This window comes from Mus caroli, chromosome 12 (genome assembly GCF_900094665.2).
Source record: "Mus caroli chromosome 12, CAROLI_EIJ_v1.1, whole genome shotgun sequence".
Lineage (NCBI taxonomy): Eukaryota > Metazoa > Chordata > Mammalia > Rodentia > Muridae > Mus > Mus caroli.
Genome location: NC_034581.1, coordinates 2,824,695 through 2,851,243, shown reverse-complemented (window position 1 = coordinate 2,851,243; position 26,549 = coordinate 2,824,695). Strand labels below are relative to the sequence as shown.

At 38.5% G+C, this 26,549-nt stretch overlaps 1 pseudogene; it reads right to left on the bottom strand.

Moving 5' to 3' along the window:
• Nucleotides 1-2,932: 2,932 nt before the first annotated feature.
• Nucleotides 2,933-25,593, bottom strand: LOC110307291 (annotated as a pseudogene).
• Nucleotides 25,594-26,549: the final 956 nt, after the last annotated feature.

Sequence of the window (26,549 nt, the reverse complement as noted above, 5' to 3'; positions counted from 1 at the left end):
GAGAGAGAGAGAGAAGAGATTCACATATATGTCTATACAAAATCTACTAAATATATGGTTAGTTTCCATCTCAAGACACTTACCATAAATCAAAAATATAATGTGCCAAATGTATTCGGTGCCCCAGTAAAATCCATTATAAAGTTTAAAACATATAAGTCAGTCTCTTGTAAATCAAGAACCAAATTATAATGAGAGGGAGAGGCAGAGAAGAGTAGAGGGGGGAAAGGATGGAAGGAAGGAGAAAAAGAGGATGTGTGTATTTGGAATGTTGAAAAAATGGGGATACTATCTACATAAAGGTGACCTTAGGCAATTTCGTGACATTTATGACATTCCCGTAAATCTAGATAGCACAACACATTACACTAGTAGGAAAGCCACATGTGCAGCCCATAAGCACGGCTATAATGAAATAAACAAAGGAATTTAAGATTAAATCAAGCACAAGAGAAAATCATGCAGTAATTACTGGGATACCACAGAAGACCCAGAAAGTCTAAGATACTTTTATTTTTCCCAATGCACATTGTCCAAGAGCAGCTAACCATTGATCTTTAATGCCCCATACAATTTGCAAAAATTAACCTGAGATGGATTCTGGAGCAGAATAGAAGAGTGAAATCTAACACTATGTAAGGAAAGAGAGGCATAGAAAAATATATATAATCTTGTTGAACAAGGTTTCTGTGGCATAGAAAAAGCACAAACCATAAATAAAAATAAACTGGATTTTCTCAAAATTAAAAACATTTGCTTTACATATGATATTTTAAGAAAACTTTTTCTCAAAATCACAGATAAGGAACATTTTCAGAGTCCACAGTCAGATATGATCAGTCATAAGAGATAAACTATTTCAACTCAATAATAAAAAATCCACACAATTCACATTTTTTCAAAAGGGCAATAGACATGACAGTCACTTTAGCACATAAAACAAATGATAGACAAGTGTATGCAAAGATGCTTAACATCATTAGTCATCAGTAAAATGTAAATTAAACCTGCAGTGAGGCATCATTACATTCCCAGTAAAATAGCCATAATTAACAAGACTAACAATAGCAGGTGCTTGGAACCATTTAGGGAAACTGTAACTCTTCCATGTTGATGACAAGAATGCAAACTGCAAATCAGCTCGCTAGTTCCTACTGCAGAAAGATTCTCTCCAGGTGACTTGGAAGGTTGTATCTTTAGGTATTTCAGTGTTTTAATACATATGGCCAAATGGTTCCACTGACACATTAAAAGAAATTTGTTTCTAAATAACCATAAATTGGGAGTAAAACTACATATCCATCAACTAGAATATAGAACTGGTGGCTTGTGCATAGTGCACTATACTCAGTAGTAAGAGAAAGTTTTTTACACATGTGACAAGCTGAATGAAAGATAAGCCATACTAAGCAAATGGCACAAGATGCAAGAGACTTCTCACAGCTGGATTTGATACTTACGAAATTCTGGAAAAGCTGAAACAATAAGGTGAGTAAACATCCTGTTTTCCTAGAATTTTCTGGCTATTTTAAACTGGGCAGAACCCCATGGAGACTTTTGGGGGTGATGCAAATGTTCTATATTTATATTCTGAAGGTGACAGTGGTTGCAAGACTATATATAATTGTAAAAAGCTGGCTGAAGGCATATTCTACTGTTGCCTGAATTTCTGTTGCTGTAATAAAAGGGGGTGGGGGAAAGGTTTATTTTGTCTCACAGTTCCATCACTGGGGTGAACTAAGACAGAAACTCAAGGCAGGAGTTTGGGACAGAGAAAATGGAGGGACATTGGCTAATGACTTCTCCCAGGCTCACATTCGGCTACTACTCATTTTTTTTTTAAATATCAACACTTTTATTTAGTTTTTATTTAACATTTAAAATAATTTTATGTGTATGGGTGTTTTGCATATATGTATGACCTTGTACCATGCACATGCAGTGACCACAGAGGCCAGAAGAAGGTGTTAGCTCCCTTGGAACTGGAGTTAAAAGCAGTTGTGAGCCACCGTGTGTATGCTGGGCATCAAAGCCCCGTCCTCTGAAAGAGCAGTACGTTCTCTTAAGTGCTGAGCTATTTCTTCAGCACTAATCCAATTTAATATTTTTGAAAAATAAGATCAACTCTTTTAAATCTCGTGACAACAATGAAAAGCATAGGGATCTCATATTTCAGACCAAAAACTCAATCATTGACCATTTTCTGTGGCAAGCCTGTTCAATGCTTTTGAAAAAGATTGCTGTCCAAACGCCATAGGCCTAGCTTCAGACACCAATGCAGATTCCCAGCATGAAGAAATTCCAAAGACGTTTTCATATCCCAATTCCAACATGTTACTCATAACCTTCCCCCAGAACCATGGTAACCAGTCTGCAGATGTTGAATCCGTTGTGGGTCTCCTCAAAGGGCACTTCCTAGGAGTTCCATGCCTCAAATTTTCCCACTTGCCCTTCATCCAGGATATAAAAAAGACGGTTCTTACAAACCACACTTATTTGGGGATAATTCATCAAAAGAATTGTTTTTGTTGGTTTATATCTCTGTGAGTCTCTTAATAGCTCATCCACAAAAACAAACAAGCAAACCACTGTTCACATTACAAATCCAGTCCAACCGAGTGCTTGAAAGCACAAGGTAGGTTAGGTAGCTCCCCATCCTCACCAGCCAGCACCTCATTTCTGGGAGAAGTCCGCGGTCTCCCTCCCCTCATCAGTGCCTGGTTTTCTGGTAGCAGTTCAGTCTTCCTGCAGGACTCTACACCTTTGATGGAGGCAGAGCCTTTGATGGAGGCAGAGACTGAAAAACACAAGCCTAAGCTGGCACAGAACCACCCCCCACTCTCCACCCCCGGGGACCACCAAAAAGGGTCTCTCCTTTCTTCTCAGAAAGTTTGCTCTGTTTTGGGAATTCCCCAAGCTGACTTTTTTTTTTTCAACTGCATTGCTTGAGTCTGACTGAAGACTGGTCCAAGCTGGATGCTTTGGGGGAAGAAGGCCAAACTGGGTGCATGGTCAAGTAGGTGGCCTCTGACTTTCCACTTGGTCCTCTCTCTACTGTCTCCCATGCAGTTATGGAGGAGTAAACATGTTTCTCTGGTCTAGTCTTCTCTTTGTTCTCCAGGCTCTTCACAGAAGCCATAGAACTTACTATACTCTTATTCCACTTGGTTTTCTGCACAATGAATATCAAAACTGGAAACAGCAAGAGAGTGGCACAGACGATCCCCACAATGATCCCCAGCTGATTCTCATCCAGGATCCCCAGCTGATTTCTGTCTGTTGAAATTGACCTTTGAGATTCATCCTGGATCACATGCAGCACACGATTCTCCTGGACTCCAGCTTTTCCAGGTAGATGCTGCAAGTGTAGACTCCTTGGTCAGACTCTGTCACTGAAGCATGATTGTGCCATCATTGTGGGAGATGTCACCTGTCAGGTTTACACAGTGGTGGAAGTAGCCCAGGCTCTGGAAGTTTCCGCTACGCATGTTGAAGTCATAGCTCAAGAGAGTTTCCTCCTACGTGTGTCTGTCTTATCACATCTCCTTCGTGAGTCTCCCCTCAGCTATTATTCTTACACCTTCTTAATTCTTCATCTAAGTTTACCTATTCCCAGGTATGTCAAGTTAACCAAGAATAGCCATCACAGGTATTCATATAACTGAATCTTAATAAAATAATATATAAGTATTAGGTAGGAATTTATATGGGAGGGCCCAATTATAGGCTTACAATCTAGACAGAGAAGTTTAAGTTTGGAATAAGGAACAATAAAGAATTAGTATTCTTATAAATAAATGACCCTCTTGGGGTTTATAAAGGACTTGGATTTTATTTTTGGCATCAGTAATTATTTTATTTTCCTAGCTATAAGGAGTCCTAGGGATTTCCTTAATAAAAGAAGTAAAAACATGGACTTTTCACTGTATTTATGTAATAAAACTGCACTTGGTAATGTGGAAAGATGGATGCAGGTGGAGATAATTTCACACACTAGTAATGAGTTAATGGATTCCCTTAAAGATGCTGTAAATTGGCTAAATTTTATATCTCACATTGAACTCTAACAAGAACAGAAGGAAAACGAACCTGCAGATATAATAAATATCCTTTGACCCAGCAGTCTGAAACAATACTTAGATAGAAAACTTCATCCCCATATGTTACCCTTAAGAGAATTTACCTGCTATGACATAATGAGTGTGCTGATCATGCCAGACCAGATGAAGGCATGGTTTTCAGGTGCGTCATTTCTCCCTTGAAAGAAGCTGTTAAACCATGAAGGGCATGCTACAATCACTATCATGTTTTTCTGAACACCAAGGAGTTCACCAGGAAGAGAGCAGTACGTGCATATCAAATCAATCCAGGCTAGTACACCATTTTATTAACCACTCAGCACTATGAATTACTCCATGTTTTACATATAGGATTAAATTCCCTTTGGGAATGAAGTGGTGTGAAATCCTTGTTACAAAGAACCACTGGGGACAGGAGGGCTCTGTCTAATTTTTGTTGACACAGAAGTGCTATGAAATGACACACGCACATAAACTATTGCCAAGAAATTACATTAAACATTGAATGTTTTGAGATTTTTCTCCCAAAATACTTGTAAATAACTACAAGAAATTATTTATTGCATGTATAACAAAACTAAAATCCTTCCTATAGTAGGAACCCAAGGTGAGTAAACAAGGCATATAGATAAGTGAGAACTTATAAGATCTGATAAATAAAATTATCTATCTCCCCATGTGTATTATATAGTCTATCTCCCTAGTAATGTTAAAAATAAAATTAAAATAAAAATTGAACTATTTTTAATTTATAAAAGTGATCCAGAATGCAAATTAAGGTTGAAAATGTCTAGTGTACTAAATGATGATGAAAATGTTGCAAAGCTAAAAATTGACTCCATCATTTTTGGAAAACATTTTGGCAGAATGTATCAAAAGATCAAAGCTCATGTGCCTGGACCCATCAATTCTTTTGCAACAATGCTTCTACATAAAAAAAAAAAATGATGTGTGTGCAATGATATTTGTTGCAGTGCTGTTTGAAAGGAAAATACTGAAAACTATCTAGATAGTCATGCAGGACTACTAACTTAACTCCACCCACATTACAGAATGCTTTGTAAAAGTAAATGACGGTATATACATGTAGGGTAATGAAAAGAACTCCTTTCCACAATATATTACCACATACTACCATATGTCACCATATCACATCAAATATCACTATTATCTAGGTCTTAATTATGTGCCATTCTGTTAACTATTTTGTAGTGACATTTCTTTAAACAATTTCTTTAAACAATACAATTTTTAAGGTTTAATTTTTATTTGTGTTGTCTATGCCACATGTGTGCCTGTGCCCAGAGAGTTCAGAAGAAAGTTTTGTATCTCCTGGAGCTGGAGTTATAAAAAAGTTGTAAGGTGCCTAATGGTCCAGTGTGAATACTGAGAACAGAAATTGGCTCTTTGGGAAGAGTTCAAGACCTCTTAATTTCTGATCATTTTGTAAATACAGAGTTACAAAGCAATTTAGGAAGAAAGAACTTGACATGACTTAAGCAGAGTCCTCTTTTTTCTCTGTTCTTTCTGTTTGTTAGTCACTTCTCTCACACACACCCTGTTGCTTTCTTTTTTCTCTTTAGTATTTCATGAATGGTTTCTATTAACTAGCTCTATATACCAATGATACCATATGAGAAAGACATAAAAACAAATTTAAGATACCATAGATTATGAGAGAGACCCAACCTAAGACATTTAAACTTTGAACAGAAGAGTCAGAAAAGGATAACATGGCTGTAAAGGTAAAAAAGAATTTCCCAGATGAGTAACTAGAAAAGGTCTTTCATAAAAAAAGGCACCAAATTCAGCATTAATCAATCAAGGTTTTCTGATTGCATTTGTTTGGAAATAAAAGGGAAAAGCAACAAGATTGTCTCTATAAACTTAGGGAGTAAAATGTCATCAGGGTTCATTACAAGGAATGCCAAACTTCTCATCTCACAGTTGTCAAAACAGAGAAAGTTTTTATGCTCAGTTTTCCAAGATGAAAACCTCAAGAGTTCAGGATTTTTTTCCCCATTCAGCTGTGGGTTTGTGTGTGTGTGTCTCTGTGTGTGTGTGTGTGTGTAAAACTGTTTATCCTACTTTCAAAATCTATGAGTTTTCATGAAGTCACAAGTCAGTACACAGCAACCATGAGCCATCAAGTACACAATTGACATAATTTATGCCTCTCACAATGACTACAGGAGCTACCTCTAAAGAACAGCACAGAAATTCTGACATGAGATAAGAGAGAGAGACTTGTAGGACTTCATCCAACACCAAGTGTCTAAGGAGCACTGTTGTGTGCTACTTTGCCTCCTGCTCCACAAGCTGTAAAGAGCAAGGTGGAGTGCTTCCCACTCCCAGGAGACAGTCAAGACCCCAGAGGTGCAATATCCAACAGCAGCAAAGGACAGACACAAGTTTTTGTTGTTGTGCTGGATTTTTTAAAATTTTATCTTTGTTTTTGTTTTGTTTTGTCTTTTTCTTCAATAGAACATTAGTTTAGATTTTAGGGCAGAAAGTACAATATTCCCATCAAGTTGACTTTTGTTTTTGTTTTTACCCCCACACGTCTACCTGTCTTCCATTTGCACCTCTAGGAAGATGTCAGTTGTAAATTCTGTCGTCAAGATATAACCTTATTTTCATCTAAAATTCATTTAAAAATATATATTATTTCAAATTGGATATGAACGGAACATGTCCAGAATTAACACACCACATTGAAAATTTTTATTAAACTAATGTTTTAGTTTTAAAGTTTGAATAGCAAGAAAAGAAAAACTCTTAAAAGCCTTTAAAAGAATTCTTTATCAAGTAAATCTTCAAAAGGAAGGTTGGTCATCTACTAGGTCTACATTTACATTGGAATGATTCTATAAGCCTCTCCCTATTCAAATAGGTTGCATGTCCTTTTTTTTTTTCTTTTGAAATGTTAAAACATGAGTTTGTACAATTGAAGTTTTCAGACAAGAAAGTAGAGAGGCTTCTGTTTACCTTGAAGAAGAAGTGAAATGTTAATTAAACATACACTTCACAAAACTTTCTTTCTAAGTGTCTTTCTTTGGGATTTAAATGAATCTCACTTTGGGGCTGTGCATTTCTTGTCAGCAAGCTGCCTGGTTGTCTTTAGAACCTCACATTGCTTACAGAGCACCTCACTGGCTGCATAGGAGCAGGTTTTCTGAATGACTTCATGCTAGATTGTATATCAATGAGTGAAGCAAGGCGGGCTTTCACTGTCCATGTGTGTAAGGCAGGCTTTGAAGAACTCAAACATGTTTGTTGACATTTGAAGAGAATTATGTTTTCCTGTAATAAAATAAATACAATGTCTGGAAACTCGAACTAAATCTAGGTCAAAGGGACATAAGAAAACCCAGGGCAATACATGAACAAGTCCACAGATGACCTCAAGAACAAAGATGGGGAGGCAAAGGTACCTGATGTCTGGAGTGGAAGAATTAAGATATTACTGTTGAAAAAAGAAAAACATTTTAACATATATTAACAATTTCCTTTTACTTTCTAGCTGAAAATAGGAAACTCAAGGTTTGCTCTAGTTTAGTAAGTCCCTCCTCTGTGTGGCTGTGAAGTGTATTACAATGCTGAAGAGATAGAGCTCTGCCTACTCCACAACAAGTAACATTTGAAAGAGAGAGGCAGTGGATAGACCGGGACCAGTCATGACCCAACCAGACACTGGGATCAGGCTTATTAGTAACATAGGAGGGAACATCTGCTGTAGAAAAACATCTGAAGATATAGAACTCTAGATTTCTTTGTGCTTCTGTTTTGCCAGATGGGGTCTCTGCCTGGAGAGCGGAGGAGAGTGACCAGCAGTGGAACTGGCATTTTGAATGATATGCCTGTAGGTTACTACATCACAATCTGCTCGTGAATCGGTTGCCAGGAAGATGACACTGCCATTTGACATCCCAATAATTTCTTTGGTAACATATGCAATCAGTTCACAGACCCAGCCCAGCACAGTTGGCCAAAGTTGGAGGAGTGGGTGGGGACTTCTTGGCACTCCCAAGAAGACAGGTGGAGAAGCTGCGGATTAAGCTGTTTTTTCATCCAGCAAAGGGAGAGAGAAATGTCAGAGCTTCTTAGCCTTTCTCTTACTGGTCTAAATACACTGCCTATTAACCAGACTAAGGCTGACTATATAAATAGTGGTAATTCCAATTGTGTAATCATGAGTTAATTATCTTATTTCTGTTTATATGCCAATAGATAGAAACCTCCCTTAAGGCAGAAAACTGGTTTATTTTTGTCTCCCTACAAAGAAATCTTCTATATTTTAAACATTATTTAAATAATAGACTATGCATAAATGTACTTTATAAAGTGCTGCTTAAATGTTCTGCCTTATTTAGAAAGGAGCTAAAGCAAAAGGAACAAAAATAGAAGTTTTAAATAAAAAAAATCAGAATTACAGGATATCAACGCCACACCTAAAAAGAAAAGTCTCACGCTCTGTAATAATTCTTAATGCTGTCATGTTTCTCTAAGGACCCTCTTTTATCTTCTTTTTTGAATAAAAATTGAGTGTGCATTAGTGCACTTGAATCCTCTTTGGAATGCATTGAGAATACAAGTGCAGTCATCAGGCAATCATAAAACTTGAAATGGAAAAGAAAAAAATCTAACAGTACACTGTTATGATGGTGGATGAATCCCCAGATGTGGGCAGGTTCACAGTACAAACCATCAGCCGAGGACTTAGAACGATCACACCTGGTTTTATGGGACAGCAGGTTCACTCGGGAGGTTTAGGTCTCTGAGGATCAGCAATGTGAAACAGAGCCAATGTGTGTTCAAGGACACAGACAAAGTTGAGGCTCATGAGGACATTTACAGGATTTAGTGGCATCCTAAAATAGCATAAAACGTGCTATTAGAGAACAGAGTCCTGGACGTGCTCCTTCCCATAGGCATCCGCCCTCAAGTAGCCTACATCATAAGGAAGATGCAGGTTAACACAACGAGGACATACAACAAGATCCTACCTTCCCATAGGCATCCACCCTCAAGTAGCCTACATCATAAGGAAGATGCAGGTTAACACAACGAGGACATACAACAAGATCCTAAGGAAAAGAGGAGAAACAAAGAGTTGAGACTGTACAGCTACATCACGTAGCAAGCAGGAACTGGAAGTTGGTAGGATGGGCTCTCAGCAGCCTCCCTTTATCTACAATTAGATAAAAGGTGAGGACAGGTGTGGAGATGGAGGGTGAGAATGGGGATGATAAATTAGCAAAGATACAGATAGAAGGAACTAAATGAATATCCTCCGTACATGGGTTTAAAATCAAAGATTACAGGTGTAAATAGGCGTCCAGGTTGCCACAGACATAAGAAACAACCTTGACTGATTTCTTAAAACTCCCTTTGGCATGTAAATGCATGATAACCTGGGCAGGAGAGGAAATGAGAAGCTTGAAGGAACTGAAGCCTGAAAATGCTGATGAGAATGTGTGAGACCACCCAGAAGGGAGCCAGAATAACCAGATTCTTCTTTTGTGCATTCACAAAACAAGCACATAAATAGGGGTCAGGGGCCCACCCATGGGTCTAGAATTAAAAGTACAATAGCTATAAGCCTGCATTACTACGGGGCAGCATGAAACATGCCTGCCTTACCCTTGTAGTCGAAGCTAAACAGTGAGCTGCCTATAATTTAGCTAGGATTCTGACCAGACAAGACCCCTCTTTATAAACCTGATTCCCTTATTTTTATTAAGGATGTAGAAAAGAACTTTTAGTTGGAACTCTACTTGAATTTGCTGCTACTTTTAGTTAGGTATTTTTGGGGGAAGGAAGGTGTCACTGACCATCATCCTTTGACTCATGGTCAAAGCACCTCCCATCTGGCCATAACAGATGTCCCAGTAAAAGCTTTGCCTGGATCCATTTAACATCGATGATGTTTTCTCTATCATTTTGAAGCCAAAATCTGGCTCCAAGAATACAAGAAACAATGTGCTAGAGGCGTGATGGTGGCTAGAGTAAACAGTGCCAGAGGCTGAGAAATAAAGGCTCAGGATTTAGAGAAGAGTGCAGTTTTCTAGCCATTCACTGAGAACATAGAAGGAAGTGTGTGCTGTAACTTAAAATAATTTTGGTAATAGCCAGTATTTACTGACTTTTATTCATGTGCCAGTTAGTGTGCTAAGTGCTTTCAATGTGTTCATATCATTTACTGCCATCCTGAGCATTAGATGCTACCCACCTTTCCATTTATGTGTATGTGAAGAAACTGGCTAGGAGATGCTGGGAAACCTTCTATCCTCAGATACCTAAGAACCAGGATTCTGCTTAGGACTGTCAATAACTCATCTCATTTCCTGTTTCTTTACCTGTATCATGTAACTTTGACTTTAAATTGAGTCAAGGGCATATAAGATACCTGAAATTTTCTTGCTGGGGGTAGGGGAATAAATGAAGGGCTGGAGAAGTTTAAACATTCACAATCATTAATTTCAAGCTTTCTTAAGAGAATCATCACAACAAATATCTCAGACTCAACTGACTTTCCTGTCTCCATTATTTCTGCTTGATATAAGCCATGTTCATCTTTCTCCTAGGCCACTGAAACAGGTCTCCTATCTCTCTCTCGTCCTTTCATATCGTCTATACTTATCTTAGCAGTTGCAATGATTCTTTCAAAATGAAAGCCAGATTATGTTTCCCTTTGTCTTAAACCCATCCAAAGTCCAGATTTATCACTTGCAGCCAGTGTTCAAGCTCTCCTAATGACATACAAGGCTTTCTGTGATTTAGCTTTCTCCCTGGCCTCATCTCCAGTCTTCCTCCTCGCTTCTTTCTCCATCTCAGCAACAATCAGCTCCTGAATGCAATTTCTGGTCTCACTGCCAGAAACCCTTTCCCCAGCTCATTTATATACATACATTTCACCTCATATTCTCCATGTTTCTAATCAAGCACCCTCTCAAAATTGAGACCTTCCTTGATGGCTCACAATAAAATGGCACCCGCATGCATCACGACTCCCACCGCATCTTATTTCTCTCTATAGCACTTATCACAATCTGACCTTCTAATTATTCTGCTCACTGTCTGCCTTCCCCCCAGGAGCATGCACTTCAAGAGTGCTCTCTCTTCACTGATGCATCATCAGTGTCTGAAACAGTGTATAACATGGGCCCAGTAAATACTTGTTTGATGAATCAAAGCAAAAATAGAAAAAAAATCAAGTTCCCCATTAGTGTGTATATCCTTGATAGTTAATTATCAATAATGGGGAGATAATTACAGTGGGAGAAGGAAGAGGTACTTCTGGTGGGGAAAGTGGAGAAGACAATTCTAAAGAAACTAGAGGACAGCAACAGATGGAACTGGTCGATAAGCAACAAAAGAGATGCTGAAATCATTTCTATCCATTATGAGAAGCTGGGAGTATAATTCTCAAGAACAATGAATGACACTCTTTGAGGCCTTTTCCTTCTGCTATTGATGTATGGAAGCCTAGGGACACACTTTCCGAGAAAATCCTTATAACCCATCACTGTCCAATCAATCGGAAGTCTTGAGCAGAGTCAGGCGATGAGAAGCTTGAGAGGTCTGGATTAGAAGCCATCCAATTAGATCGCCAAGCACTCTGCCAAGCCTGATGGCCACAGCACAGGCACTTATGTCGATGAAGCTCATCACTTCAAGGTGGGTGGGCAAAGCACATTTTAAAAAATTGCTGGGTTACTTCTCAGATTTGGCCATTCATGTGGATTCTTTTCCAGTAAATCACATCAGCATAAACTGTCTGATGTAAATCTTCAAAAAAGGTACATCTCAGAGCCTGGAGGTGACTATGGGGTCGTCTAAAACATGTCAGATATGTCTAGTGTATAGTGGCCAATTGAAAGCCATCAAAACAGAGTTTAAGTATGCCAGGTGTGCACTTTATGATTTTGTCTTACTGGAAGGCCTTTCTATTTCGGGTGAATTTCATTTTAGAGGTGTTGATTGTTTGCAGATGCTTAGAAAAAGAGAGAACAGAATAAAACCACGTTTTTGGAAGTCCTTAAAGAAAGTTTTACAATAGTAATAAAGAGTTTAAGGTGGCTTCAGGACACTGTGCCTAATAAAGCTAACCTGGAGTGGTGCAGTATGCAGAATTTGAAAGTCTGGATTCTATTCTCAGAGTCTGAAAACGACGTGTGTGTTCTCCTGTAAGCCATCAAATCACCCTAAGTTCTCCATGGCTTCATCTGAGAAAATGAGAAGTGATCATCCACTTCCCCGAGCACACGGGGGTGTAGTGCACAACCTGCTCCTGCTGTGACCCACTTTGCTCCTGTCATTGCTCCACCTACTACAGCTCTGTCAAAACCATGGTAACTAGACAGAAACTAAATGTGTGACAGCCAGGGAGATAGAACTTCAGGTCTTTGCTCTCCATTTCAAAGGACAACAGCTGCCTAAAAACTGTGTGACCTCTTTGGATGCTAAAAAGATTTTGTTTCATCATTTTATGTCACCAAGTATGCCTCGGTGATTTCCAAGATGAGCATTTCTTTGAAAACTGCCCTGGTTGTTATCCTACAGAAGCAAGCAAGCAGTCACTGACTCTTTAACAATCTTTTTGTTTTCAATTTCTTTCTAGTACTTAGTGTGTGGGTGTCTTTGAACACACACTAATTTTTTCTGCTTTAAAAAAAAAAAACTAACAAACAAAAACAAGAGGCATGAATATCCCTGCATGTAAGTCAGAAGGAAGAAAAAGATCCTCAACTGCATTTTAATTTTATAAAATTTAACATATTGATGATGGGTAATTTAACTTCAGCAAACTAGGCGGCTAGATTGTCATAGCTTAAATAATCATTCTCCCTTATTAAAAATATTAATAAAGTAAGAGTATTATGAAATTTTAATCATTTTCCCCAAAAAATTTCAACCACAATGCAATTTAAACATGTTTGGAGTAAAATCAATTAATTTTTTATCAAGGACAAATCACACCTCTCAAAATCTCTGTTGGCAGGCAGAGTGGCCCACACAGGACTGACTGGAGGAAGGCTGTCCTTTGGAAATCCATACTGTAGCGGACAAAGGCTCAGAAACCGAACAGTTGGCTCCTAGTGGGGCTCCCAAGAATCTTATTGTTGTCTTTTTAAACTCTCATCATTCCACAGTACTTCAGTTTCAAGATCATTAATAAAACATCAGCTGGAGAAGGCAGTACCCAGGCAAATAGGGATGACAGCAGGTAGAACTCTGGGGACTGTCACAGCCTAATGGGTAAAGCTATAGTCCATAAGCAGTGCATAAACTTCATGGAGACATAACTAGGTAGAAGCATTATATTTTGGGGGCTGATAACTAGTAGAAAAATGTAAATTTGTAAAGACTTAAAATGAATCTATTTTCAATAACATTTGCTTTTCTGTTATAAAACCGTTCAATATATATTAGAAAAAACTTAGAACATTTCCTAAGCCATTAAATACCTTTTCTTCCATTTACACATACATAAATAGATGTTTAAAGCTTCTTACCTAATGTTCTATATATGATGCTACACTCCTCCCAGCTGTCTCCAGGACACGACTCTGTTTCGTCATCTATTTTCCACACAGTCTCTTCTGTGAGTGATACTTTTGTGATATAGAATAGACCCTAGGTTTATTTGATGAATAACTGGATTTTCTCACCAAACTGTTAACTCACTCTCCATCTAAGATTGTTTTCATTATTAATTCTTATTGTCCTTTAAGCTGACAGGAACTCAATCCTGAGAACTGTCTTCAGAAACAGCTGTAGCTAGAGGACATGTTAGCAAACCAGACAGGGGGTGGGTAGGAAAAAGAACTGCTTCAGCCTTTGAGGAAATTGAAGCATATGTGGGAATTAGGGTGGTTGAATCAAACTTTCAGTGAGCATGCACAGCTCTCCAGAAATGAAGTCAGAAACAGTGTTCTGTTCCCGGCTGTGTGTTTGCATTGTTCTAGATATAGAGATCTGGGCATTAAAGTACATCTGACCCTACTACTGCCACTTAACCAAACCAGCATAATTTATAAATGCATTTCAAATATATATCATTATACCCACAGGTAAACATAGCTCTCACCCTTTTTCAAAGATGTTCTCTTTTTAGCAGAGACAATTACAGAATACTACAACTGGTCAAAATACAGAGAACAAATGATTTTGAGGTGCACAGCCCCAATGAGTACATCTACAACCCAATGCCTACAACTGAGTTTCAGGGAACACTGTGGAAGAGTAGACAGAAAGATGATACAAGCCAGAAGACCGGGTAATCTGCCATGAAATTATGTCTCCTGGAAATGTCAGGGATTCCTCAACAGTAGGGCTTCCGAAATAAAAACCTATTCGAAGGCAACATCAATAGTTATGCCAACATAAAAAGGGGAAATCAGCCCTAGACAAAGAACGACAGCCAACTAATGACTGCTGTGAGAGAATTGGTCTTCCCCAGAGTTGAACACCCTGTTTGGTTATCCAAAATCAAGTAGTCAACCCAGAAATGAAATACATATGAGCAATAATACATGGAATTGTGTGTGTGTGTGTGTGTGTGTGTGTGTAACAATACAGTAACAAACAAAAAGAGGCCATCAATTTGAGAAGAAATGAGAGGGAAGTAGGAGGAAGGAAAGGGAAGACATGATGTAATTATAGTTTAATTTTTAAAATGATGTCCCACTGCTACTGTCTTTTCATATTTCAAATAGCTTCTTAGTAATATGTAGTACATTCTAGCCAGCAATGTAGTTGGTATTAGATATTAGCCCATCTTTAATATGTTAGCTACAGATGTTTTGGATGTTGTTTTCTTTTCTTCTTGGATTCTGAAACTCTTCTTTCTCGACTCTTCCTTCCAAGTCTCCTTTTGTCATTTTTCCTCCTCTGATTTCTACATTTTTGATACCTCAGGGTTTTGTCCTTTAATATCTTCATTCTACATTCTTTTCTTGGTCAACCCCTTTAGTTCAAAGACTCTGACTCCTTTTCAGTAAAGTTTCCAAACTATGAATCTCAGATGTGAAGCGGAGATTACATATAACTGGCAACCTTCAAATTCCAGGCCTTCATGTGACTGTCAACTGCTCCAGATGTTGAGCTCCAAGTGTCATTCATCTTCTTGCTCTCTTGCTTGCCTCAGGCCATTATTCAAACACTGAGTTATTAGAACTATCTTCCTTGTGCAAACTACCTTTCTCTATAATCTCTTATACCCTACTATACCATAGCCTGCTCTATGGTTCTGTTTAGTACCATCTATTATCCAGCTTAGTATATAGTTTTTGGTATGTTTCTTTTCTTGTCCTTGGGCTATAAATCCATTCAGTCGTAGATGTTGTCAGTTTTGTTAACTGCTATATTTTACTACCTAGCAAAATGACTAGCCCATAGTAGCTACTCAATAAATAGGAAGAGGATGACTTTGATACACTAACATACAGTTGAATAAATTGATACATTTGATGCAGCTTAGAGTAGATACTTATTTAATAATTCAGTTCTGTCCCAGTGAGACCACGTGGACCTAAATTTGTTTAGTTTTTGCTACTCTCTAAATCAGTGCTTGGTGACTCTTAGAAATAGAGCAAAGAATGACAAGAGCATGCATCTAAATTCTACTCTCCTATACTCTACTGCATGAACACTGCTCTCCTGTTTTATACTTAAAGCAAAAATAATCATGAAAAAATATTTCTGAAGTCACAGAAGATAGTGCGGGTTTTCTTCCAGATGAGAAAATCAAGGCTTTACACAGACTTAAAATTTTTTTATCACAGTTTTATAAGGCGTACATTCTTTCAATACAAATGTAATAAATACCTCCTAAGTAAAAAGTGCTACAGCCATGACCTTGGTTATAAGAGCCCTGAACATTAAATGGTCATATCCAACTTCATATTTTGGAGTACAGACAAGAATTCAGCTCTCCTATTCTATATACCTCTTTTTCCTTTCCAAGAATATCAATATTTAGCCTTTCAAGCTTCAAACTTACTATTCCTTTGTCTGCACCCAGCGCTGTCCTTGGCTCTGAGTCAGGTGTAAATTGGTCTCTTCAGTTCCCAGTATTAGGAGGGAGATAAATATAGAAGACCCGGAAGCATTTAAGCTTTTCTTCCCTCTGCAATAAGAATCTGTAAAACAGTAGAGTGCAGACTTCACTGTGTAAGAAGATTATGAGGTGTGTGTATGTGTGTATGTGTGCACGCACGTGTGTGTGTGTGTGGGGGGGTTAATGGGTGCTTCCTATCTGCTCATTTCCACAGCCCCATTTTGAGGCTTATCCAGTTGATTGGCCTTCCTGAAATCAGGCATTTGTGGATCTACTGTTTCCTGTGTAGTCACCAGCTGCAGGGTAGATTAGTCCCTAGCAGATTTTAAGCCAGCTGGAAGAAGGTTTATACATTGACTGGGTCTTGGGCATTTCTAAATGGGGGGGGGGGAAAAAGCCTCACTCAGAATATAGACAACCTGTGTGTGTGTAGGGACCTGAGATATTCTGTAGCAGCATGTGGGGGGGGGGTAATGAAATACTTTGCAGGAGTTAATTTGTAAACTTGGAGCCAGACTTCTTAAAACAGGATCTATTTAAGTTCATCTCAAATCTGGTGTTACATACATGCTCTCAGAGTCAATGCACATAGAGAAAGTCTATCCTTTTCATTTTGTCTACCTTTGAGAAATGTACAAGGTTATTTTATTCTTTGACATGCTCAGAAACATAAAAGCCACCCTTTCCATGCCTCTACAAATGATCGGTTCATGGAGTTATATCACTCTCCAGTGTGTCCATATATGTAAAGTCTAACATTGTTTGGCATGAAACCCCCCCCCAAAGCAAAATCAAAGTCACTTGAACTGGAAAAAAAATCTTAATTTTATAAATCATGTGTTATATGTGTAACTGCAAATAATTTGCATATTTTAATGCTTCTTATTCCTAGAAAATAGCATAATAACCCTAGCCATGACCTTGGAAACACTAGGATGATATTAAAATCTGTGTTGACCATGTCTATAACATCACTTATTTAGGATGCCCTACAAACACATTAACCTCTATGAATTTTAGAAAAAAAAAATGACATTCTCTTTATGGAAAAGATAAAAATAAAAACAATTGGGAAAAAGAAAACAATTTTTGAACTGCATTTAACAGTAGAATGCTTCTGGACAGCCATTAATTATTCCAGATGCACTGATTTTGTTTTTTCTAAACCAGCTTGGTGACGCCTGTGTACAACTTGAGAACTCTTGAAATTTCTCTGCCTTTCTTCAACAAATAGGGCATGCTCCTGGGAGAAGTCACTTGCTGTTGATTGTGTTTCGATGAAAACTGACACGTCTTAGGGGAACATTTAGCCTGGACTAGTATGCTGAGTGATGAGACCACAAATTCATAATTTAACAGTTCACTGTGTAGCAGAGGTGGCAACGTGAACACAGAAGGTTCATACTTAATATCGTTTGCAACTCTACAAAGAGACATCTAAGATGGAGATAACATAGCTTAGACAAAACGATAGTATAGAAAAGAATATAGTTTTGAAATGGAGAGTCGGAGAATTACTATTGAACTGACAAACAAAAAGGAGTTAGGATTTGAGCCATGGCTGTTCTTTATTGTAAGCGTCTCTCAAGCAGGCAATGTTTCAAGTACATAATAGCTTTAATTTTATGCAGATTACATATTTACACTATAATAAAATGGAGAATGGCTTAGTGGAGATACTTACTGCCAGGGACATAATTATTAATCAATATGTCTGTCTAAAGCTGTTAAGTCAGTTACTGGAAGTCATGTAGAAATTCAAATTCCTCTTGTTGTCATCCAAGTTCTCTTCAAAAAACCAATGACATATAGCCAGATTCCCAGGAGTTTATATCCAGAGCGATATAGAAGGAAGGAAAGAAAAAGAAAAGAACTCCTTCAATCTCTTTACAAAGCAGATACACAAACACATGCTCCTTGTGCTATATCTGTCCACACTGTTGTGCAAGCAGGCAGTCTAGCAGCTGAAAAATATTTTTGGATGTCTGTCATGTTTTGTCATTAAAGACCATATCCCAGCAAACAAATGTGGAGCATTTCTGACCTTCTGTAGCTATAAGATAGACTGTCAATAAGGTAGTATGATTTCCATATGAATTTAACATATTCTAAAACAGCTGACTTCATAGTTTACCTACAATACGTCAGTTAAGACCTTTGTGCTATCAGCACATCTCTCTCACTTTCCCCTTTCCTGGGCACTGGACAATAAGGAAGAAGAGGGTCTGAGGATATAGCACTGTAACTACAGTCGTTGATAGGATACACACAGCTCTGGACTTGGTCTCTAGTACCTCATAAACTGTAATCCTAGCACTTGAAGGGATGCAAGAGGATCAGAAGTTCAAGGTCCTCCTCAGGTCCATAGAATTTTTCTATGCCAGACTGTGATGCAGAGACCTTAGCAAAAAGAATACCATAGTTTTCCTCGAAATATTTACTTAAAGGAGAAAACAGTTGACCTCTAAATCTCCTTGAAAGTCTCAGTTTTTGGAATCAGGTTCTCTTCTGTTCCTTTTACAGGAGCTAGTGTTTCTGCTGCATAGGAACCTGACCCTTTTACACGTGAGGTTTGGCAGATTCATTACCAATTTCCTTCAGATATCCTCCCTCTCCATGTCCCAATCCTAATAAGAAAAGGCAAACCTCAAAGGAAACTTAAAATATTTAATGACTTTGACTTTTAAACATAACCCAAATTAGATAATAATGTCAAGTGATCCAAAATATTAAACTGAACAAACTGTATTCTTCTATAAAGTTCATATCAAGCAAATCCTCACTGGTTTTGGGTACTTGTAAGAGAAGAAAGAATTGTATAGAATTTGAGAATGCTTTGGGCTGGGGAGGTGGCTCAGTCAGAACAGGACTTGCTGTGGAAACGTGGTCCTGAGTTCGAAAGTCCAGCAGTCATGTAGTCATGTAAAAAGAGGTAGACACACACACACAAACACACACACACACACAAACACACACACATACATGTAACCCATACACATACAAAATGTACAAATACTTGCCATTTCATCATTTTCAGGTAGAGATAATTAATAAACATCCTAGCTGGTAAAATGTAACACAACTGTACTTATTAGAACTGCGCTAAGTATTTAAGAACATATGTATTATTCTATTCATGTCATATAAATGAATAAAAAGGGCATGTGAAGGAACTGAATTAAATTGCATAAGTGGGCTAAATACCATCAGATCTTTTGCTTTTAAATTATCTTTGAAAACAAATTCGAAGATCAATGAAAATCATAGAAGGGCATGAGTCAAGGCTAAAATCAAGCTATAGCAAAAACAAGGCTAGAATCCTATTGAGTGATCCCCCCCTTTCTCACACTGGCTGTGTCATGCCCATAAAAAAATTAGTATTTTAAATTGATTTAACATGCTGGAATCCTTGGCAAGAGCAACCATCTTACCCAAGGCTACTTCCTAAAACTGGACATTTACAATAAGGGAAAGGGGGAAGAAAAGGATATATGCATATATGCATGCAAATAACTGTTAGTGAGAAGGCCATGAATTTGAAGGACAGTGTGTATAGGTATATAAGAAAGAGGGAGGGAAAGGGAAGGAGGAAATGTTTTAATTATATTACATTCTCAAAAACTTAAAGGATTATATTTTATTCATGTGGGTGAATGTGTGTCTGTGGGAGTGTCATGTATGTCAAGGTGCCTTTAGCCAGCAGAGAGGAGAGCGGATATCAAATCCCTAGAAATGGAGTTACAGAGAACTCTGAACTCCCTGATGTGGGTGCTGGTAATGACCTCACATCTTCTGGAGAATCAGTAAGCACACTTCACCACTGAGCCATGTTTCCTGCCCCTCTTCCAATTTCCTTCACATCCAGGGATGAAGCCTTCCCTATGAGGACACAACAGAGAACAATTAACTAGAACAGCATGGAGACACTGAAGCAGATTCGAGATGAAAAATGGTCCTTGCATGAGACCTGTGAGGGCCTTGCTGTGATACCTGGGGTTATTCAAAAGGTTTCACTGTGTTTGAATCAAGGTTCGAACCAAAGGTTCCCAAACAAAAATGTCTTTAGCCTGTTCTAATCAGCCTAGACACTGCACCTATCTGCACGACTTACTCCGTGTCCAGTTGAAACATCCTTCTTTCCCTCTCAGTGGTTATTTTTTGATGTGCAAGGCTAATTCTGTTAGGATTTGTACAAAGGGAAATGCAAACAAATAGAGAAAAATGATTGCCTGTGGATTTTAGTGATCTAGAGTTGTGTTTGTATGGGATGTGCACAAGAACACATGAGAGAGGGGTGGAAGAAAGGGAGAGAGAGGGAAGGTGATTTTAATTTTAGATACAATAGATATTGCTACAAGTTTTATTATAGAGACTGGGGAGATGGCTCAGTCAGTAAGAGCACTTGTTGAGAAAGTCACTGGTACCCAAGTAAAAGCCAGTCATGGCTGTTAGAGGTGAACTGACTGAGGCACTGTGGAAATAAAAGAAAGAGGAGATTGACCTCAACAGAATGATGAAGGGCAGAAGCAGTCTCAGTGGGAGTGGTAACTGCACCAAGGTGCAGGTGGATTGGAGCTTTTATGAGGCAGGAAGGAATGGGTGACTCCATTTACAGATCTCTTTTCCTACAATCTCAAGGTTGTAAACACCAGTGAAGGAAGCTTGGAGTGTTGACCTTCTTAACAGGGGCTCCTCCCATCCTAACTGCCTGAAGATGTTATTATCCTCTCAACTTTCCTGTCTGGAGTTTCTTAATTCACCTGAGGCTTTTAGGTCATTTAGCTTTTACTGACCTCCTGTGCCTGTAACTCCAGAACCTGGGGATGGAGATAAGCTAACCCTTGGCACATGCTGACCAGCAAGGCTAGGCCAAATGCTGAGATTCATGTTCACTGAAAGACAGTGTCTTAAAGTACAGAGCAATATAGGCAGGTGCCTGACACCATCCCCTATCCTCTGTAGGAAGTATGTGGTATATGTACCTGCAAATATGCATGCATGAGAATGCATGCACACACATACACACACACTTTCTTATATATCATAGTCATGTCTATGTCAATAAGTACAATTCTCAGGCAACTAAGTAAATCTGAAGGGCTTAGAAACCATAAGCAATTCGAGGCACTTTTTTTTCCTTCTGGTTCTTTTTGGGCAATTATAACTTTTGAATCCTCATTTATCCTCAAATACCTCACTTGATTGGACCTGAATATTAGTGGCAATTCTTAGGGCAACTCCCTGTGTGCACTTGGAATTCTTCAGTAGTGAACAGAGAGAAAGTTGTGGGAAAATAGAGGCTAGAAAATAATGGGAGTGGTGAAGACTGGTAGGCATTAAAATATTGAAAGCAAGAGATAAGATCATTAGAGGTAGCCTTTATAACTGCTGTGAGAACCCAGGACTTCCATAACCTACCAAATCTAAGCCCAAAGACCTTTGACCTCTTTTCTTTTAAATGCTTCCTTATGAATTGGATCTGCATTCACAAGTCACCAGCCACTACACAATTACACAATAGATAATCTATCAGAATCTAATCTGAGTAGCGTACCTTGACTCAGGGGCTTGGGGACTCTTGAGTTGGAAGGCACTTACTGTACAAGTATGTGTGTGGCATGAGGACCTCCCAATCCTTTGACATCACATAAGCGACAGTGCAGCCTACAGATCTGTTGTCAAGACAATAGCTACCTTGTTCCAGAATACACTTGGCTCACCTCCCACCTATACCTGTGTTACATCATTTTTCATATAAATAAGGGGAACGCCCCTCCCCCTCTTTCTCTCTCCCCCCCCCACCCCTCTTCTCTTTCTGCTGCCACCTTGTCACTCCCTCCCAATAAAACCTCTTGGCCTAGTGAGCTGTTGAGATGCAACCTGCCATTCTAACACATCAATGTGAACGTAATTTCAGTCCCCATATCTATGTTTAAAGAAGCTAAGTACGGTAATGCAGGCTTATGATACCAGTACTGCTAGTCAGATCCTTGGGAGTTGCTGCCTACTTGAATCAGTAATTTCGCATTCCTAACCAGTAAGATACTCTGTCTCAATACATACACATATATTCATTTTTAAAATCACAGATCCACAAAAAAAAAAACCTAAGAAAATATGCACAACAAAATCAGACAGAACTAGTCTATACACTGTCTGGTTCTATTTCTAAACATCATTATATAAATGTGCCACATAAATACTTACAATGCCTTAGTGTGACATACTTTGAGCCTCCTAACATGGTCCTACATTGTTTTTACTCTGCCTACACCTTTTCTTACTAAACCCTAGTGTTACTATTTCCTTTGTTATATTGCATTGCAATTGACAGACAGTTATTTATTAAACAGTGATTTATTGCCAATTTCTAGGCCAATGACTAAGGTTATAAAAAAAAAAAACAAACAAAGAAAGAATTGTAACTTCAGAGATAATTTTTAAAGAGTTGAAGAAATGACAGTGTATATTCCAAAATCATCCCTGAATGACTCAAAAGGCTTTATGGAGCTTATAAAAGAGACTCTCATGACTAGACAGAGATCAGAAGCCTGTGCCTAAGACACCCTCTTAGAAATATAATGATATTAATAATAATAATAATACTTTTTTAAAGGAGAAAAAATGAAAAAAAAAAAAAAAAGAAAGTCCTAACCAGACAGAATGGAAGGCCACTTCTCTAAGAATTTGCCCTTTATTTGTTAGACCACAAGCAGTAGGGTAGGTAGTAGGTCATACTTCAAGTTGTGCACATTTGACCAGAGGGGAACCATGTGAAGGATTGGTTAAAGAGGTCAGGACAGGAGAGAAGAAAACTAGTTAAAAGCTAAGAGACAAATAGTGCAGACCTTAGTGACTGCAGAGCCACGGTCGTAAGGGAGAACTTCAGGATGACTTGTAGTTTGAGGGGCTCACTGAATGGGTATAGGAAAGTACTGAGGAGGGAGATGATTGACTTTGGGGCATGCTTTGCTTCTGAGGTTGGCCTATAGGTTTATGTAGTAAACTAAGGTGGGAGATTCTGGATACAATTCAAAGGCTATAGGTATTGTGACTTCAGTAGGTAACCAAGCTCTGACTTTCTTCTAGTCCTAAGACTAACTACACTAATACGGTAAGGAAGGAAATATCTATTCCCTAGGGATAACGAATCTTCCTCAGCATTGCCTTTTGAGGGGTGTTAAACAGCCCCACATGGTCAGTAACTAAATTAAACATAGCTACTATTAGCTTTGCCCAGCTTTAGCTGGCCTGCTATAGGCCTTTCTATTCCTTTCTTTCTATCCCTCCTAAGAAGTAATTGCATCTCTCCATTTTAATTAAATTTAATTCGAGCAAAGTTAAAGTGAAGACCTCCTTTCATCAATCTTTGAGATGAAGGCAAGAGGAAGAGAAACGCAAAAGGAGGAACAAAGGGGGTAACAGGGGAGGAAACGAGATGAAGAGGGACAAAAGGAGAAGGGTGTGGCTCTTGCAATTGTATAGACAATTTCTAACAATTTATTGACATCATAATATTTGTCTTTGAGAAGTTTAGAGTCAAAAAACTGGGGAATGAGGAAATGAGGTAATTTTTATTATTTATATTTAAATTGAAATACATTTTCATTTTATTTTTCTTCTCTAAACAACAACAATAAAATATAATTCTTAAATTTGTAGCCGAGATGCAAGATACAATAAGCACACACACACCATCATAGATTGATAAGCCTGGCCCAAGTCATGTATGCTTACATGCAGATACTGTCAAACTAACTGCTCTTTATCACAGGTGGGACAGTTAGCAAGTTTCCTCTCCTGATAACAGCTAACAGGGCTGAGCAAGTATTTGAAAGCAATGAGGCAATGAGTCTTTTATTTTATTTTTAAATTTTCTTGAGAGGAAATTAACTCCTTCTTGAGAAGGCTGGTAGGTCTTGACACTGAACAGTTGTATTGGCTCACCACAAAAGGGTCCTTTCTCCCCTCCTATTTGTTTGCCACTCATCTTCTTTGAAAGCATTAGAGCCGCTAATTTCCAACTCATTCCACATCATGAGTCTCACTAGTTCATTTTCTAAGTGGATGTTACATACTCCCAAAACAGTCTTGTGCATGAGCCCAAGCTTAGGTCCTGGAATGTAATTCAATGGCCATTGATAAACAGCATGCCTTCCTGCTTTAAGTAAAGGACAGCATCATTGGGTGGGAGATTTTGAACTTCTGGCCACTGCTTCCTCATAACAAGCTCCTGACTTACTCACAGCATCATCAGCCAACCAGGAATCCATCAACATCTGCCATTCATGTCAGAAATTACTCCACCAAAGGAAACTGGGAATTGCTACAACGATCAATCTGTGCTCGTTTTTCACATTGAAGCAAACTCCTTATGTATTCTTATCCTAACTGCTCAGAGTTTTGTTTAGTAAACACCAGGGAAGTGCATGTAGAATCAATATGCCTATAAAGGCATGAAATCCGACTTAAGGAAGGTCAGTAGGCAGCCTGATTCTAAGGGGGAAAGTCCTTCACTCAAAGGTGTAACAACACTTAGTCACATATTCTCTTGAAATAACAGATTCTGCAGCTATTCCTCGAGGAAATGAGTTTATGTAAACGAGAGCATTCTGTACTGTGCTGCTGAAGTCACAGAGTTTGCCAGATGTTCATCGTCCCAGGGCTCGCTTGCATGACGTTGGCAAGTTCTGCATAAACCCAGAAGGATTCGCCTGTACTATGTTTTCTTTTCCACCGTCTGAAAGAAATTTATACATTTCAGTGTGCTGGTTTTATTTTTAAAATCTAGCTGTCTTTAGTTAAATGCCACAATTTATCTTATAATGGTATTTAAGGGGTTTTTGTGGCACTGCGCCAGATTTATATTATTAGAACCTAGGCGTTTGCAAATGAACCTCTTTCAATTAGTGTTTCAGGAAGCAATTAAACTGTCTAAAGTGTATTAATGAATACACTGGAATTGGGAAGCTGATCTTCCTAATATCCCCATTATTAATGCACCATCTGTTTCGCTGCCTTAGGAGCAAGCATGATCTCTAGCCTCTGGTCCAGAAAACCCAGTCATTTATTCAAAAAGGTCACAGAAGCATACGTTTGTAATCAGCTCAATATTCCATACAATATGTAGATATTATATGGAATTATGGACATATATTTTTCTTGGCTTTTGCAAATGCAAATGAACATGCATATGGATTCTTTTGTATTTCCCTTTATTTTCTGTGTCAAAGCACTAACAGCTTCAGGAATCTATGCTGTGTCTACTGTTGCTGCAGACAGCATGATTGCTGTGATTGTGAGGACTATCATGGGATCTTAGATGAGACTGTCTCTTTTCATTACCAGAGAATGCTGTTTCCTATCATCTGTAGCTTTGATCATAGGAAGCGGCCTAGGTGCTGCGACAAAGGCCCAGTGGCTCTTCCTAACATTCTCCTTAGGGTCCATTGCCACAAGGCATATTCTGAAGGTTCTACAGAAGGCTGGGATTTCCTGAGGTTCTTCTTATTGAATGTATGATAGAAAGAGACTTAGAAATTGTGGGAAAGACTGGGCATAAGGGTGAAAGCAAGGTCCACATCATGCTGCTCCACACCATACCAAGTCTTCAACTCACTACTATCCAAGCATCCATCTGGCTTTGGTAACTAATTGTTACTAAGGCAACCAGAATGCTAGCAATACATCCCCTGCTTTTAAAGTCAAGGAAAAAAGACTTGTGCTTAAATAAGGGCTGGAAACTAACTGGGTGAGATGCATGTGTAGTGTAATCACTGAGGAATAGCTTGTGAAAGAGAACTCTATGTTCAGAGGGCACAGAGAATAGAGCTTCACCCCATAGAACCCTGCACTTCTCCTGACTTCCTTTTAGTAAGTTCTGATCTGAGATAGATTTTAGTCTCCTGTGAGTTCATGTGTAGATATCATATGCTTCAGTTCCTTGGAATGAGACACAGGTTTGACATGAATATAAATAATCAGAATTTGGTTCCATGATTCTATAATGACCAGTGCCTTTCAGAGAAAGGGAATTTAAAACAAGGGGCGTATCCTCCATGGAAAGACAAAAACAAACAAACAAACAAACAAAAAACAAAAACAAAACAAAACAAAGGCAATAGAAGCCAGGGAGTACTGAAGATTTCCAGCAAACTTTAGAAGCTACAAGTAAGACATGGGACAGATGCCTTCTTCAGGCCCTCAGAGGAAGATGACCCTGCCAATAACACTGTGATGAGCAACAAACTTCTTATGCAAAGTGCCCAGTACTCTATTTATGGTAGGCCTACAAGTAAATGCCTTTCTCATAAACTGTAAAATGATTGATGGTAAAAATTCTGAAAACCAGAAAAATGTTGTTTTTGCAAAAAGTATGTTTGAGGAGAAACAAACTAGTATTTGCT